Below are 14,637 nucleotides of genomic sequence, written 5' to 3'. Positions count from 1 at the left end.
TCGCTGTTGTCCACATTATGGTCAGCAGCCCCAGTAATTCAGCAGCGAAAAGTTTGTCAGTCTCCTTTACCTTATACAGAGGAAATGCCATCACATCATCAGTTTCCCCGCAAGTTCCAGCTCCAGCGCTCCACAGTTCATTTTCCCATACAGGTTTATGTGAACAATGATTTAAAATGTGTATAAAGTACAGCGTAAAAACAGATTTTATCTGAGCGTTGCAAATCCACTATCTCCCGAGAGGATCTGATGTCACACATCCCCACCGCTGGGCCTCACAGCACAGAGAGAGGCCTGGTGGGTCAGAGACCTGTCGGTCTGGGACAGCCTTGCTTTCCTCCTCTTCCTAGTCTCAGGAGGACAGTGTGACATCACCAAGAAGGCACAGAACGTTCATTTATAATCACTAGAACTGAAGTTATGTAAAAATGAACTCTAGAAAGTGAACAATTTCTTTTAAAATGCATCATATAAGGCTGTTAACAGGCAATCAACAGACAGCAATAACCACAAATTGTCACATGGAGTGCTACCACAACCATTTGTTTATTTTATTTTATTCTTCTTGTAAACAATCACAGCATGTAGAACCCAACACAACCCAGTATAATGCAAAACAACAACAGCCATGAAACCCAAAGAGTCTTAATGATTTTACAGCAGCACTTCCATATAAACGCCATTACCATGATGCTCTGACATATCCCACACACGGTAATGTGTGGCATGGTGAAACCAAAATGCATAAAATACCCTTAAATAAAAGCTGAGAATCTGCAGTTTAACCACACGTGAATACCCTGATTACAAATCTAAAGTTCTGGAGTACAGAGCCAACTAAATAAAAATTAAGTCTTTGCCCCAAACATTATGGAGCTGACTGTAATATTGGAATGCAAGCATTAGACTAGTCTTTATTGGTTTTAAATTTCCAAAATGACTAAAACACATTCCTTTAAAAGGTAAAAGTCCATTAAGAAAAATCATCTATGACAAAAATTAACAAAATATGAAACAAAATTTCAACATCAAGACAAATAAGGAATTACCCATTTTTAAACTAATAAACATGAATACATTTATCTAAAACTCAAAACCACAATAACAGCAAAATCAGATATTTTTAAAAATAGGCACTCTTTGTAAAAAAAAAAACAGACATGTGCCATGTAGGGTTGGGCTGAAAAGTAGGCGGGGTCATGTGGGGTTGGGTTGAAAAGAAGGCGGGGTCATGTAGGGTTGGGCTGAAAAGTAGGCGGGGTCATGTAGGGTTGGGCTGAAAAGTAGGCGGGGTCATGTAGGGTTGGGCTAAAAAGTAGGCGGGGTCATGTAGGGTTGGGCTGAAAAGTAGGCGGGGTCATGTAGGGTTGGGCTGAAAAGAAGGCGGGGTCATGTAGGGTTGGGCTGAAAAGTAGGCGGGGTCATGTAGGGTTGGGCTGAAAAGTAGGCGGGGTCATGTAGGGTTGGGCTGAAAAGTAGGCGGGGTCATGTAGGGTTGGGCTGAAAAGAAGGCGGGGTCATGTAGGTTTGGGCTGAAAAGAAGGCGGGGTCATGTATGGTTGGGCTGAAAAGAAGGCGGGGTCATGTAGGGGTGGGCTGAAAAGTAGGCGGGGTCATGTAGGGTTGGGCTGAAAATTTTGGGCCGTTTCAAACTCTACAGCACTTAGCCGGCCCCTATGTATTTGATTCATTCATTTCATTGTTTCATTTAATGCATTTTCTGTTGCATTTGTTTCTCCCTCTTTAGAGCTGATCTTCCCTTCACTATCTTCCTCATTCGGATCACACAGTTTTACAGAGGATCTGTAACTGGAAAACCCAAACGCAGGATAGAGGGGCTCAGTATTGAATTTGACCCGCTCTCTGTGCAGGATGGTCATCTGCATATCATCAGAGACACTGTAGAAGGACAGAATTTCTGCCTCGTAATCCAGGTACACTCCTATTCTGGAGTAGTCGAGAGCACGGACTTTCCTGCCTTTACCCTTTTGCCAGAAAGAGTGTTCGGGGTTAGATAAGCGCAAACTCCAGGACTTGTCATTACCTCCCAGACGACAGCCATCATCATCTCCTTTCTTGAGGATCTCTTTATATGACACTGCTATACAAACCCTATCCCCTTTCCACTTAACCTCCCAGTAATGGCGGTCAGTCAGACCCTCTCTGCACAGCACTTGAATTTTGCGGTCAAATCTCTCTATATTATCAAGATCATGATCTATCTGGGTGTCACCCATATAAGTCACCTCCCTGTTGTCCTCAGACAGGGAAAGGAATCTGTGTGCAATGTCGGGGTCCAGAGTGAGCTGACAGTAATCTGAGAGAGCAGAAGGAGAGAAGAGAGCTCAGTAATCATAATAATATGTTTTATAAAGATTTAAATTTCATGTTTTACTCCTTTCTCATGTTATTTCTATTTGTTTTTAAAATACATTTGAAGCTCAATGGGGACCTAGCGTGTCTAATTCCCACCCCAGTTTGGAACGGCCAATCATCTGCAGCCATGCTCATGCTGTGAACCCCACTGTTGATTTGGGAGAGTAACTTTGGACACCCAAGGTTCTCCTCCGAAACACGTGGTGTCACCAGCTGCTTATTTTCACACCACAGACTACAGCTAAGCTCACAGAACAGAGTCAGAGGAGGACCTTTCATACGCAACTTTCACATGCAATCCATGGGAATATAAAACCATTTGAAAATCGCTCCATAGGGGGTGCAATAGTGCCAATTCTTGGACCCCTCCCAACGCTGCTTGTGGCTTTAATTTGTATTGTTATTGTTTGTGCCACCGGTATTATAACCTAGCGTGTATTAATATGCATCTGTTAATCAACGGGTCGCAATGAGCGTTATACTAGTAAAGCAGACACAATGAATTACTTAGTGGTGGTGTCATTGTAACTTGTCTGTAATCACGGTAAAACTGCTGAATTGGTGTATCTAAGACGTATCATTTGTATTTGTGGTGGTGGCTACCCCAGCCATTGAAAGACAGGCTACATCGCCTATCGATGAGCCGAGTGTTTGAAGATGTATTTTGCTTTTTATTTTATGTAGTAATATATTCTCATATTAAGATTATTTAATACTCTGCCATTTGTAAGTAGCTCACAAATAGTTTTGGTTTGTTGTAGTAGCAACATGTTTGTTTCCGGCCCAACAAAACATTCCGAAACGCGGGTTCTGGGCCACAGTTGGGTTGCGTATGTTTTTCTAGCTGGGGATACTTTGCCTTACATCAATGCCCCCTCTTCGGTGTTTCAAACACCCCCTCTTCGGTGTTTCAAACTCCCCCCTCTTCGGTGTTTCAAACTTCCCCTCTTCGGTGTTTCAAACTCCCCCTCTTCGATGTTTCAAACTCCCCCTCTTCGGTGTTTCAAACTTCCCCTCTTCGGCTGTTTCAAACTCCCCCTTTTCGGTGTTTCAAACTCCCCCTCTTCGGTGTTTCAAACTCCCCCTCTTCGTTGTTTCAAACGCCCCCCTCTTCGGTGTTTCAAACTCCCCCCTCTTCGGTGCTCTGCTGGCGCCGGTTCTGCCGAGTCAGGCGGTAGTAACACCTGCTTGACATCCTGGCACACCCTCCCAGTTTCTCTGCAGATACAGCAAGTCCCAGGTGCCCCCTCCCCCCCCCCCCAAAAGCAAGTCTGTCCTGAATATAGAAAATACTATGAATAATATTTTCTTCATATTACCTCGTATTCTCACATTGCTTATTTTGGTTAATTTATGTTTAATTACAGACTCACAATTTAAGAATTCCTCTCTGGTCCTGGGCTGTGGATTACCGACGTCATCCGCTGTAGAGAGAGTTCACAAGAAAGATGAGCTCCTAAAGATAATCTTTATATTGTATTTCCTGGTGAAATGAAATTCCATTTTTACAAATTAAATGCATTTAAATGACCGATCATTCAGGAATAAAGTAAATATAAAATAGTTTGATTCATAGAACATAATGTCTATCATTATTTTTGTCAGTAGAAGGCTGACAGGAGAAGACACACAGGAGCATTTACATTCAGATCTGATACCAGTGGCATTCTACACAAACTACCGCCAGATGTGTGTCATGCCACAAATCTGATCCACATCCGTTACATTCAGACTACAGTAATCTGATGTGATGTGTTGGATTAGTCAGTAAATTAGATCTATGGCACATAAAGTGTTCACAGGACCAGAGATACAGTATTGTACAGGTGATTATCCATGTTTATCTCAGTGATGTCACTAGTGAAAGGTTGATTTGTCAATAGATGTGAGAGCATGAGGAAGATTCAAAATTACTCCATTCTAAATCAAAGGGAATAATGAGACCTAAATGCGCTTTTTTCAAAGGGACACATCATGAAATTCACATGTTTTGCAAGGGTCGTAGACTCTGTTGCGGTAGCGTTATGTCGGATTGGAGAATTCATTTGATAATAAGTTTTAGGTGTAGCTGATATTTTAGTTATTTTCTTAACTGGCAATTGCAGGTCACCCTACAGACTTCCGGGCCACAGTCGGCACTGACCTGGTCTGGATTCGATCTGAGACCGTGGGGCTCATCCATGCACCACGGCGTGGTGCCTTAACCGAATGAGCCACCCAGCAGCTCTACAAATAAGGCCCCAGCAGCTCTCCAAATAAGCCCCCACCAGCTCTCCATATGAGCCCCCACCAGCTCCCCATATGAGCCCCCACCAGCTCTCCATAGCGGACATTACCCAACAAGTTTTTAATTAAGTTTTTTATCAATAGTCTGATTCACCAAAGTGCCAGAAGTAACACTGGTTTTAAAACCAGCACTATTAACTCTGATCACAGGACAGAACAGGACATTTCCATATTCATATTTATTCAACGGGTATATACATTTTTTGAAAACAATTATTTAAGTTATAGAATCCTAGTTATATAGCCAAGATTGTTTTTTATTATATAGAGTGTCTGTCGTTCATTTTTCCAATTCTGGTGTATTTGGGGACATCTATGGTGACTAGTGGTCCCAAAATTTCATTTTCACTCTCCAAATTCCCAAGTTCCATATGAAACTAAATTATTGCTAGGAGCACATCTAGTGCTTATTTATCTTTGAAGATAATCCACCAGTAGCTTATTTTAGAGAAAGAACACAATCAACAATGTAATGTAAAGTAACGTCTTTTGACACTATAATATTGAGCAACAACTTACCTTGGGCTGTACTCTGACTATTCTCATACTCTACACTGAATGACTGTTATCTTGGGCTGTACTCTGACTATACTCATACTCTACACTGAGTCACTGTCACCTTGGGCTGTACTCTGACTATACTCATACTCTACACTGAGTCACTGTTACCTTGGGCTGTACTCTGACTATACTCATACTCTACACTGAGTCACTGTTACCTTGGACTGTACTCTGACTATTCTCATACTCTACACTGAGTGACTGTTACCTTGGGCTGTACTCTGACTATTCTCATACTCTACACTGAGTTACTGTTACCTTGGGCAGTACTCTGACTATACTCATACTCTACACTGAGTTACTGTTACCATGGGCTGTACTCTGACTACACTCATACTCTACTCTGAGGTACTGTTGTGCATTACACAGAAATATCTACAGAGATTTCTTCAGATAATCAAAAACCTGTCATCACACCATGTGTTTGTGTGTGTGTCTCATGTATGTGTGTGTGTGTGAGAGAGAGAGGTGTGAGTAGATGTGTATGTGTGAGTGTGTGTTCGTCAGTGAATGTGTGTGTATTTTTTATTGTGTGTTTGTGACAACAGAGACCTCACTGCTACACAAATGTTCTATGTCATTTTCATGGTCCAGTCGATTATATTCACTTCAGGTCAGCATTCCTTATTTTAAAAGAAAGAAGTGAGGAAAAAGTATTTTAGTAGGTCTAACCTGCTTCAGCCATTTTGGCTAATGCCCCCTGGCAGACGTCCTCCAGTCGCTCTTTCAGTTCAGAGACAGATTTCCTCACAGCCGCAAAACAGACGTGTGGACTGACAGTGACGCTGGGTAAGTCTTCAAGTCCAGGAGGGGCACAGAGAGACTGATAACTCTGCAGACAGACAGACAGAACAAAAAGTCTCAATTCAGATTCTTGTGCAGATGCCAGGGGCAGATCTTTGTAAATGAGGAACACACCTCACCCTGTATGTGCAATATACACAGTGCAGACTGTCAGAAAGCCAGTGACGTTACCTGGAGGAAATGGATGTGATCCTCTGTGTGTGAAAACTGTTCCAACCCAGCGTGTCTCCTCCTCAGCTCAGCAATCTCCTGCTCCAGTCGCTCCAGGAGTCCTTCAGCCCGACTCACTTCAGCCTTCTCCTGATCTCTGTAGACAGCAGATCTTCTCCTGCAGGTTTCCAGTGGCTTCAACTAGTTTGTGCTTCTTACAGGCAGGAGATTTATAGTGAGGCTGGAGGTCAGGGGCGTAGCTATGGGTGGGCCTGGCTGGGCCTAGGCCCACCCACTTTTTGCCTAGGCCCATCCTAGGGTGCAACTCGCATCTCGCCTTTTAGCGATAACAGCAAAAAAACAAAAAAAAAGACGTGGACTTGTCACCGTCATTACTTTGAGAGTGTAGTTTCCCTGCTGATACGATACCCCTCCCTCTACTTTGCCTAGTGAAAGCATTTTCATCTATTCAACATCTATTCAATCGAGCTCATCCAAATTCAGTGCGTGGATTCCACGAATACAGTAATGAAGCCGAAAGACTACGTGAAAGGGATGAAAATGCCAACAAGGTTTGATGGATTCTCGTGGCTTTAAACGTTCTTTTATGTGATCCAATAAAAAAACGAACTTTCAGGTAAGGAATTCTGGTAACAACTCTGTCAGGACCACTGTCATCAAAGTAGAACTTTATTGACAATAAAGGCAATACAGTTATGTTTGGCGGTATGGCTCTGTTCTGGAGCTCTCCCGCCAACCACGCAGCAAAACCCCCCTAGAGGGGTACACACAGAACAAATGCAGCAGCAAAGCAAGTTCTTAACACATGGGGATGGAGCAATACAAATTCTTAATACATAGCTATGGAGAATGCAAATTCTTGACGCATGGGGATGGAGCTGGGGTGGTGGAGGGGATTTACGAAGCAACGTGCAGCGCTTGCATGCAGGAGGAGCAGCCGAATGAGTAGAGGGAGGCTGTTTAAGTAGACCACCCTGTTAGTGAATGTACTGTGATAGGCGAACATCACTCAGCTGCGCCATCAGCTGATTCAGCCGGAGCGCTTGACTCTCGTGGCCTGCCAGAACTACCCGATGCTCCATTTTTGGTAGCCTATATAGCCTATCAAAGAGCAACATGTACTTTTATATTTCGCCTCAAATTTTCATTCATCTTCAACAGCTGATTTATGAGACTTTCTCAAGCTGTTATGTTTTGAGGACATCGATTAGATTACGTTACCTGTAATGTTAGTTGTTTAACACAATCTTTAAGTCTAATAGTAAAGACAAATCAGTATTACTGCAAATAAACCTGGGAAACATCCACATAAGTAGGCAAAACTAAATAGAAAAGCAACAGCAGTGTGACACAGCAGGCCAACGCATAGCAGAACACTTTGGCGCTTGTAATGTACTGTAAATGCTATTGAGCTATTTATGGAATGAATTGTGTGGCCCATGAACTTTTATTCAGGCCCACTTGCAATTTCATTTCTGGCTACGTCAGTGCTGGAGGTGAGTATCGCAGAAAGAGGCCAGACACACCAGACAGGACTTAATGGCATTGCGCTTTCTTTCAGTGCAGACATCACACTCCAGGCCCAGGTCCACCTTCAGCCATTTTGCTGCTCACGCTGGCAGAGACAGAGTTGAGTTGAGTTTCTCTTAAGACTGTGTGACACAGAGTGGGAGTGACTTCCTGGTTCTGCCCACAGCTGCAGGAGGTGTGGTGCTGGACTGAGGCCAGGCTGAGCAGAGAGTGCAGATGTACTCATAAAGATCACACACACAAGCACACATATGACAGGGTGGTGACTGTTTGTTTAGATTGTTTGTTTGGGCAGAAACATGAAATACGTGAACATATTTTTTTGCCAAATTAAATATTTAATTTACATACTTACATACGTATGGTTGCCAGTTTCTAAAAGGAGTGGAGAATTATACTTAAACCCCTCCCCCACCACAAACAAACACACTTGTACAAACTCACACACTCAGATACAATCACATCCACAGACACACAGCCTCACTCACACATACATAAACACTCACACATGCACACAGTCATGCACACACACTGGTTATTAAACACCCCCAGACTCCTTTAGTGCTGCCTTCACTGCAGAAGGGAGTTTAAGGGGCACGAAATGAGCAGCTTTGGAAAATCTGTCAGTTATAAACACAGCGGTCAACCCAGTAGGTGGCGGTAACCTGGGAACTAAATCCATAGAGATGTGGGACCATGAGTGGGAGATATAGACAGTGGCTGGAGGAGACCAGCTGGAGGCTGAGTGGACAACCTGTTCCTTCCTTTGTGCTTCCTCTACCACGGTCTCTGTGCACCAGGTGACTGGAGTCATATTGAGGTAACTGGGGACAATGGGGAGAGGATCCCCCTCCTTACCAGTGGAGACTCAGGACATTGCGTCAGGTCTGCTGCTCTTAGAACCTGGACGGTAGGAGATAGAAGCTGAAATGGTTAAAGAGCAGCACCCACCCACCCACCACCCAAGGGGCGATATAGCTCAGGAGGTAAGACCGATTGTCTGTCAGTCGGAGGGTTGCCGGTTCAAACCCCGCCCTGGGCATGTTGAAGTGTCCTTGAGCAAGACACCTAACCCCTAACCCCTAACCCCTAACTGCTCTGGCGAATGAGAGGCATCAATTGTAAAGCGCTTTGGATAAAAGCGCTATATAAATGCAGTCCATTTACCATTTACCCATCTGGCCTGGTGAGGGTGGAGCCTCTTGGCATCATGGACGTAGGCGAGGTGCTTTTAATCAGTGCCGACCAGAAAATCCTGTTCTGCTCCCTCCCAACCAGTGACACCACTCCTCCAGGGCAGGCTGAACAGCCAGCAGTTCCCGGTTGAAAATAGTTCAGTTCAGCCAGGGTAAGAGGGTGTGTTAACAAGGCAGATGCGGATCTGTCACGCCAGCGTCGGCATAGCAACGGACACTGCAACAAAACTTTAAATATGTCACAATGGGTATAACAGCCGTTTTGGAATGCCATTGTGTCACCTGGATCATTTCTGCAGCCCGGATCATAACTGGCCTGGCAGATCCTTGGTGGCTCTTTGTCACAGCACCTTCCCCACTCCCACATGGGAGGCGTCCATCAGCAATGAAGGGCAGGGAGGGGTCCGGCTGAGCGAGCACAGGAGCCTCTTTAGTTAGCTGAAGGCAGACTCCGCCCCCAGAGTCCACACAAACACAGAAGCAGAGCAGCGGGTGAGCCTGGTTAGAGGAGCAGCGACAGAGCTGAACTGTCTGATGAACCTTCTGTAGAAATGTGTGCAGCCTAGATAAGGCCACACCTCACTGACAGAGGAGGGCTGAGGCCAGTCAGAGACGCCTGAACCTTACGCAGGTCCATCTTCAGAGCACCCAAGAGACAGAAAAGCCCAGAAATGAAACTTGGTCAGAATTAAATTCACATTTCTCAGGTTTAACAAACGAATAACCTTTGTAGAGCTGGATGGACATGTTTAATATGTCACAAAGACAAACAGATTGAGCACATCCCTTCGTGCTTCATTGATAAACGATTGGAACACAGCAGGAGAATTTGGCACCCGAATGGTATGATCAACTTATTTACCTCGTCCTGGTCTCATTACATTTACATTACATTATAGATTCTTAGCAGACGCTCTTATCCAGAGCGACTTACAACAAGTGCATTACAAAACTCAGAGACAAGCGCTTTACAACATTCCTGCAAGAGAGCTACAATAGGTATAACTTTGCAAAAAGTGTGAATTGTACCCCTTTTTTTTTATTTTTTTTTATTTTTTTTTTTTAAATATATATAAATTCCCACCCCCCACCCACCTAGTTATAGATGAACCTAGTTACATGAAAATAACATGACGCGTGGTTACTCAGTTGAGGTTTAATGGATGTTAGAGGGTAGTGGGGGGTGATGAGGTGAGATGTAGCTTGAAGAGGTGAGTCTTCAGTCTACGTTTGAAGACGGCCAGGGTCTCTGCTGTTCTGACTTGCACAGGAAGGTCATTCCACCACCGTGGGGCTAGAACAGACAGGAGGCGTGACCGGGTGCTGGTGCGAGCCGGGGCAGGGACCAGGCGACATGTGGCAGCAGAACGGAGAGGTCTAGCTGGGGTGTAGGGTCTGATGAGTTGACGTAGATAGGGAGGGGCTGACCCCCTGGCTGCTTTGAAGGCAAGCACTAATGTTTTAAATTTGATGCGAGCCATCACGGGGAGCCAGTGGAGGGTGGTGAGCAGGGGGGTAACGTGGGAATGTCTGGGGAGGTTGAAGACCAGACGCGCTGCTGCGTTCTGGATGAGTTGCAGGGGTCTGATAGATGATGCTGGGAGGCCAGCAAGCAGGGAGTTACAGTAGTCCAGGCGGGACAGGACCACTGCCTGGACGAGGAGTTGGGTCGAGTAAGTTGTGAGGAAGGGGCGGATCCTCCGGATGTTATACAGGAAGAACCTGCATGAACGTGTCACTGCTGAAATGTGCTCGGTGAGGGACAGTCTGTTGTCCATCACCACGCCAAGGTTTCTAGTTGAGGGTGATGGTGTGAGGATGGTATTACCTAGGGAGATAGAGAGATCAGAGAGAGGGGAGTTAAGAGCCGGAATATAAATGAGCTCTGTCTTACCTGGATTGAGCTTGAGATGGTGGCGGACCATCCAGCTCTGAATATCACTCAGGCAGGCAGTGATGCGGGCTGAGACCTGTGTGTCAGAGGGTGGGAAGGAGAGAAACAGTTGTGTGTCATCAGCATAGCAATGGTAAGACATACCATGAGCTGTGATGACAGGGCCAAGGGACTGGGTGTAGAGAGAGAAGAGGAGAGGACCAAGGACCGAGCCCTGTGGGACTCCGGTGGTGAGGGGGTGTGGCGCAGATACTTTACCAGCCCAGGCTACCTGGAAGGAGCGATCTGAGAGGTAAGACTCAATCCAATTGAGGACTGTGCCACAGATCCCCATTGCAGATAGGGAGGACAGGAGGGTGGGGTGGTCGACTGTGTCGAAGGCTGCCGATAGGTCCAGAAGTAATAAGACGGAGGAGAGGGAGGCTGCTCGGGCTGCGTGGAGAGCTTCGTTGACAGAGAGGAGTGCGGTCTCTGTCGAGTGGCCTGGTCTGAATCCAGACTGATGGGGATCGAGGAGCTCATTCTGTGAAAGAAACACAGAGAGTTGATTTGATGCAGCACGTTCAATGGTTTTTGACAGAAATGGAAGGAGAGATACCGGTCTGTAGTTCCCAATGATGGAGGGGTCTAGTGTAGTCTTTTTCAGGAGGGGGGAGATGAGGGCCTTCTTGAAGGTTGACGGGAAGCAGCCGGATGTCAGGGAGGAGTTAACCAGGGAGGTGATGAATGGGAGAATCTCGGGTGAGATTGCCTGGAGGAGTGGTGAGGGAATGGGGTCAAGGGCACAGGTTGTGGGGCGATGGGAAAGTAGGAGTTGTGAAACCTCAGAATCGGTGAGGGGAGAGAAGTCGGAGAAACAAGGGGAAATGGTGAGGGAGGGGGAGAGTACAGGTTGAGGGGTGGGGAGTTGGGAGCCAGTGACTGTAAGCAGAGGAGTGGAGAGACAAGGGGAGGGGAGCATAGGGTGAGGTGGAGTGCAGAAGGAGTTGCGGATGACTGCAATCTTCTCGTCAAAGAAGGTTGCAAAGTCGTCAGCAGTGAGCGAGGACTGAGGGCGTGCAGATGGCTGGCTGAGGAGAGAGGAAAACACAGAAAACAGTTGCCGAGGGTTAGAACGGTAGTTATGGATTTTGGTTTGATAGTAGTTTACCTTGGCAGCAGTCACCGTGGAGGAGAATGCTGCAAGGAGGGATTGGTAGGCAGAGAGGTCTGAAGCATCTCTGGATGTCCTCCACTTCCTCTCTGCTGCACGGAGTCCAACCCTGGAGGTGCGTATGGCATTGGACATCCACGGGCAGGGAGGAGATGGACGTGTTGGCCTAGAGACAGTGGGGCAGAGGGAGTCAAGAGCAGATGTAAGGGAGGAAAGTAGGGAGGTGGATGCAGAATCAGTGGGGAGGGTAGTGAAGGATTCGAGAGGAGGGAGGGCAGCAGTGACAGATGAAGCAAGAGAGGAGGTTGAGAGGGAGCAGAGATTGCGGCGGACAGATACAGTGGGTGTGGGGGGAGAAGGTGGGTGAGAGGGAGCAAGGGGGAGGGAGAAGGAAACGAAGTGGTGGTCAGAGGTGTGCAGAGGGGTTACAGTGATATCGGTGCAAGGGCTATTCCTCAGAAAAACCAGGTCGAGGAGGTTGCCCGCCTTGTGGGTAGGGGGAGATGACTGTAGGGAGAGGTCAAAGGAGTGGAGGAGATGTAGGACAGCTGAAGACTGAGATGTTTCCAGGTGGAGGTTGAAATCTCCAAGCAGGATCAGTGGGGTGCCGTCCTCAGGGAAAGAGCTGAGTAGGATATCCAGCTCATCGATGAAGTTTCCCAGTGGACCTGGGGGGCGATAAATGACAACAATGTATAGATTAGTTGGACAGGTGATTGAAACAGAATGGTATTCAAAACTGAATCGGGGTAGGTCAGAGAGAGATAGGGCTGAGTATTTCCAGGAGGGAGAGATTAGAAGACCAGTGCCACCACCACGGCCTGATGGTCGGGGAGTGTGGGAGAATGAAAAGAAAGAGGAGAGGGCAGCAGGGGTTGCAGTGTTCTCTGGGGTGATCCATGTCTCAGTGAGGGCAAGGAAATCAAGGGAGAGCAGGGAGGCATAGGCTGAGATGAAATCAGCCTTCTTTGAAGCAGACTGGCAGTTCCAAAGTCCTCCAGCAACTGTGCAGTTATTGCAGGGAGACAGCTGGGGGTAGGAGAGGTTAGCTGGGTTCCGTCGCTTAGGGGGGCCACGTCTTTGGAACCGGGTGCTGTAGGGCAGAGAGCAGACAGAGATGGGAAGAGCTTGCATAAAGCTGACGAGGAGCGACGCTAGCGTCGCTCAGAAACACTATTTGAAGTGCCGCGTAATTACTCAATAGTGTAGCGATAAGCGGCTCTAAACGGATCAAATACAAGCAAATACAAGCAATTTACAATACCTTGAACCAAAACAGCTGCGCAGATAAAACGGGGATGAAACAAAGTTACCGATCAAAGACTTACGCGATACTAAATACTACCAATATTGCACAGCTGACAATCAATCAAGACTAGGAGTTTAACCGGTAAAAACAGCTGGCTACAAATCACTAATATGACGACGCAACAAGCAAAGACGACTAATTTAAAGAAACTAAGGCAAATTAAGGCCACAAGACACAACTAACAAGCAAAACAATACTTAGACTAGCTACTCAGAGGGACGGAAGTGAAGCTCTAGTCACGCCGAGGAGAATGCACTTTCTGAAGAAGTTCTAGAAAGCAGCAGTTTTTTTGTCTCCTTGTGGTGGTTGGGTTCCAGTTAAAAAGGGAAAAGAAAAATCTGGTTACTGTTGGGTGGCAGGAGGTAGCGTGTGCGACTCCTGACATATGGTTGCCAGTTTCTAAAAGGAGTGGAGATTTATACTTGACCCCCCCCTCCCCCATCATACACAAACACACCTGTACAGACTCACACACTCAGATACAATCACATCCACAAACACAAGCTCACTCACATACACATAAACACACACACATAGACACATGCAAACACACACTCTGGCTATTAAACACCCCCAGACTCCTTTAGTGCTGCCTTCACTGCAGAGGAGAGTTTAAGGGGCACGATCAACCCAGTAGATGGAGGAAACCTGGTAACTAAATCCATGGAGATGTGGGACCATGAGTGGGAGATTTAGGCAGTGGCTGGAGGAGACCAGCTGGAGGCTGAGTGGACGACCTGTTGGCAGGTAATGCCAAACAAAGTCTCGAATGTCCACCTCCATGGACGGGCACCAGAATCACCTCTTCTCAAACTCCAGGCTGAGCCCAGAACTTGGGTGACCCATAAGATGGGAGGAGGGTGCCTGCTGGAGAATCTGAGATTGAGCAGATTTAGGAACAAACAACCGGTTATTAGGGCAACTACCACCGGATCAAACTCCTTCCTTTGTGCTTCCCCTACCACGGTCTCTGTGCCCCAGGTGACTGGAGTCATATTGAGGTAACTGGGGACAATGGGGTCAGGATCCCCCTCTTTACCAGTGGAGACTCAGGACATTGCGTCAGGTCTGCTGCTCTTAGAACCTGGACGGTAGGAGATAGAAGCTGAAATGGTTAAAGAGCAGCACCCATCTGGCCTGGTGAGGGTGGAGCCTCTTGGCATCATGGACGTAGGCGAGGTGCTTTTAATCAGTGCCGACCAGAAAATTCTGTTCTGCTCCCTCCCAACCAGTGACACCACTCCTCCAGGGCAGGCTGAACAGCCAGCAGTTCCCGGTTGAAAATAGTTCAGTTCAGCCAGGGTAAGAGGGTGTGTTAACAAGGCACACAGGTGCAGATGCGGATCTGTCACGCCAG

General features: G+C 46.6%; 1 protein-coding gene and 1 long non-coding RNA gene across 2 annotated transcripts in view; one reads left to right on the top strand and one right to left on the bottom strand.

The window, feature by feature from the left end:
* The window catches only part of LOC118225964 (tripartite motif-containing protein 16-like), an 890,716-nt gene that overhangs the window by 332,509 nt on the left and 543,570 nt on the right, over positions 1-14,637 (top strand). The window lies entirely within an intron of this gene.
* LOC118226054 lies at positions 11,754-13,562 on the bottom strand. The gene is made up of 3 exons (XR_004764948.1): positions 13,236-13,562; positions 11,969-13,064; positions 11,754-11,888 (listed from the first exon to the last, which is right to left on the bottom strand). It is a non-coding gene; the product is annotated as an uncharacterized LOC118226054 (long non-coding RNA).

The sequence above is a fragment of the Anguilla anguilla genome, chromosome 4 (assembly GCF_013347855.1).
Source record: "Anguilla anguilla isolate fAngAng1 chromosome 4, fAngAng1.pri, whole genome shotgun sequence".
NCBI lineage: Eukaryota > Metazoa > Chordata > Actinopteri > Anguilliformes > Anguillidae > Anguilla > Anguilla anguilla.
The sequence above is the reverse complement of the archived record's forward strand: the minus strand, read 5'-3'. Positions and strand labels throughout refer to the sequence as shown.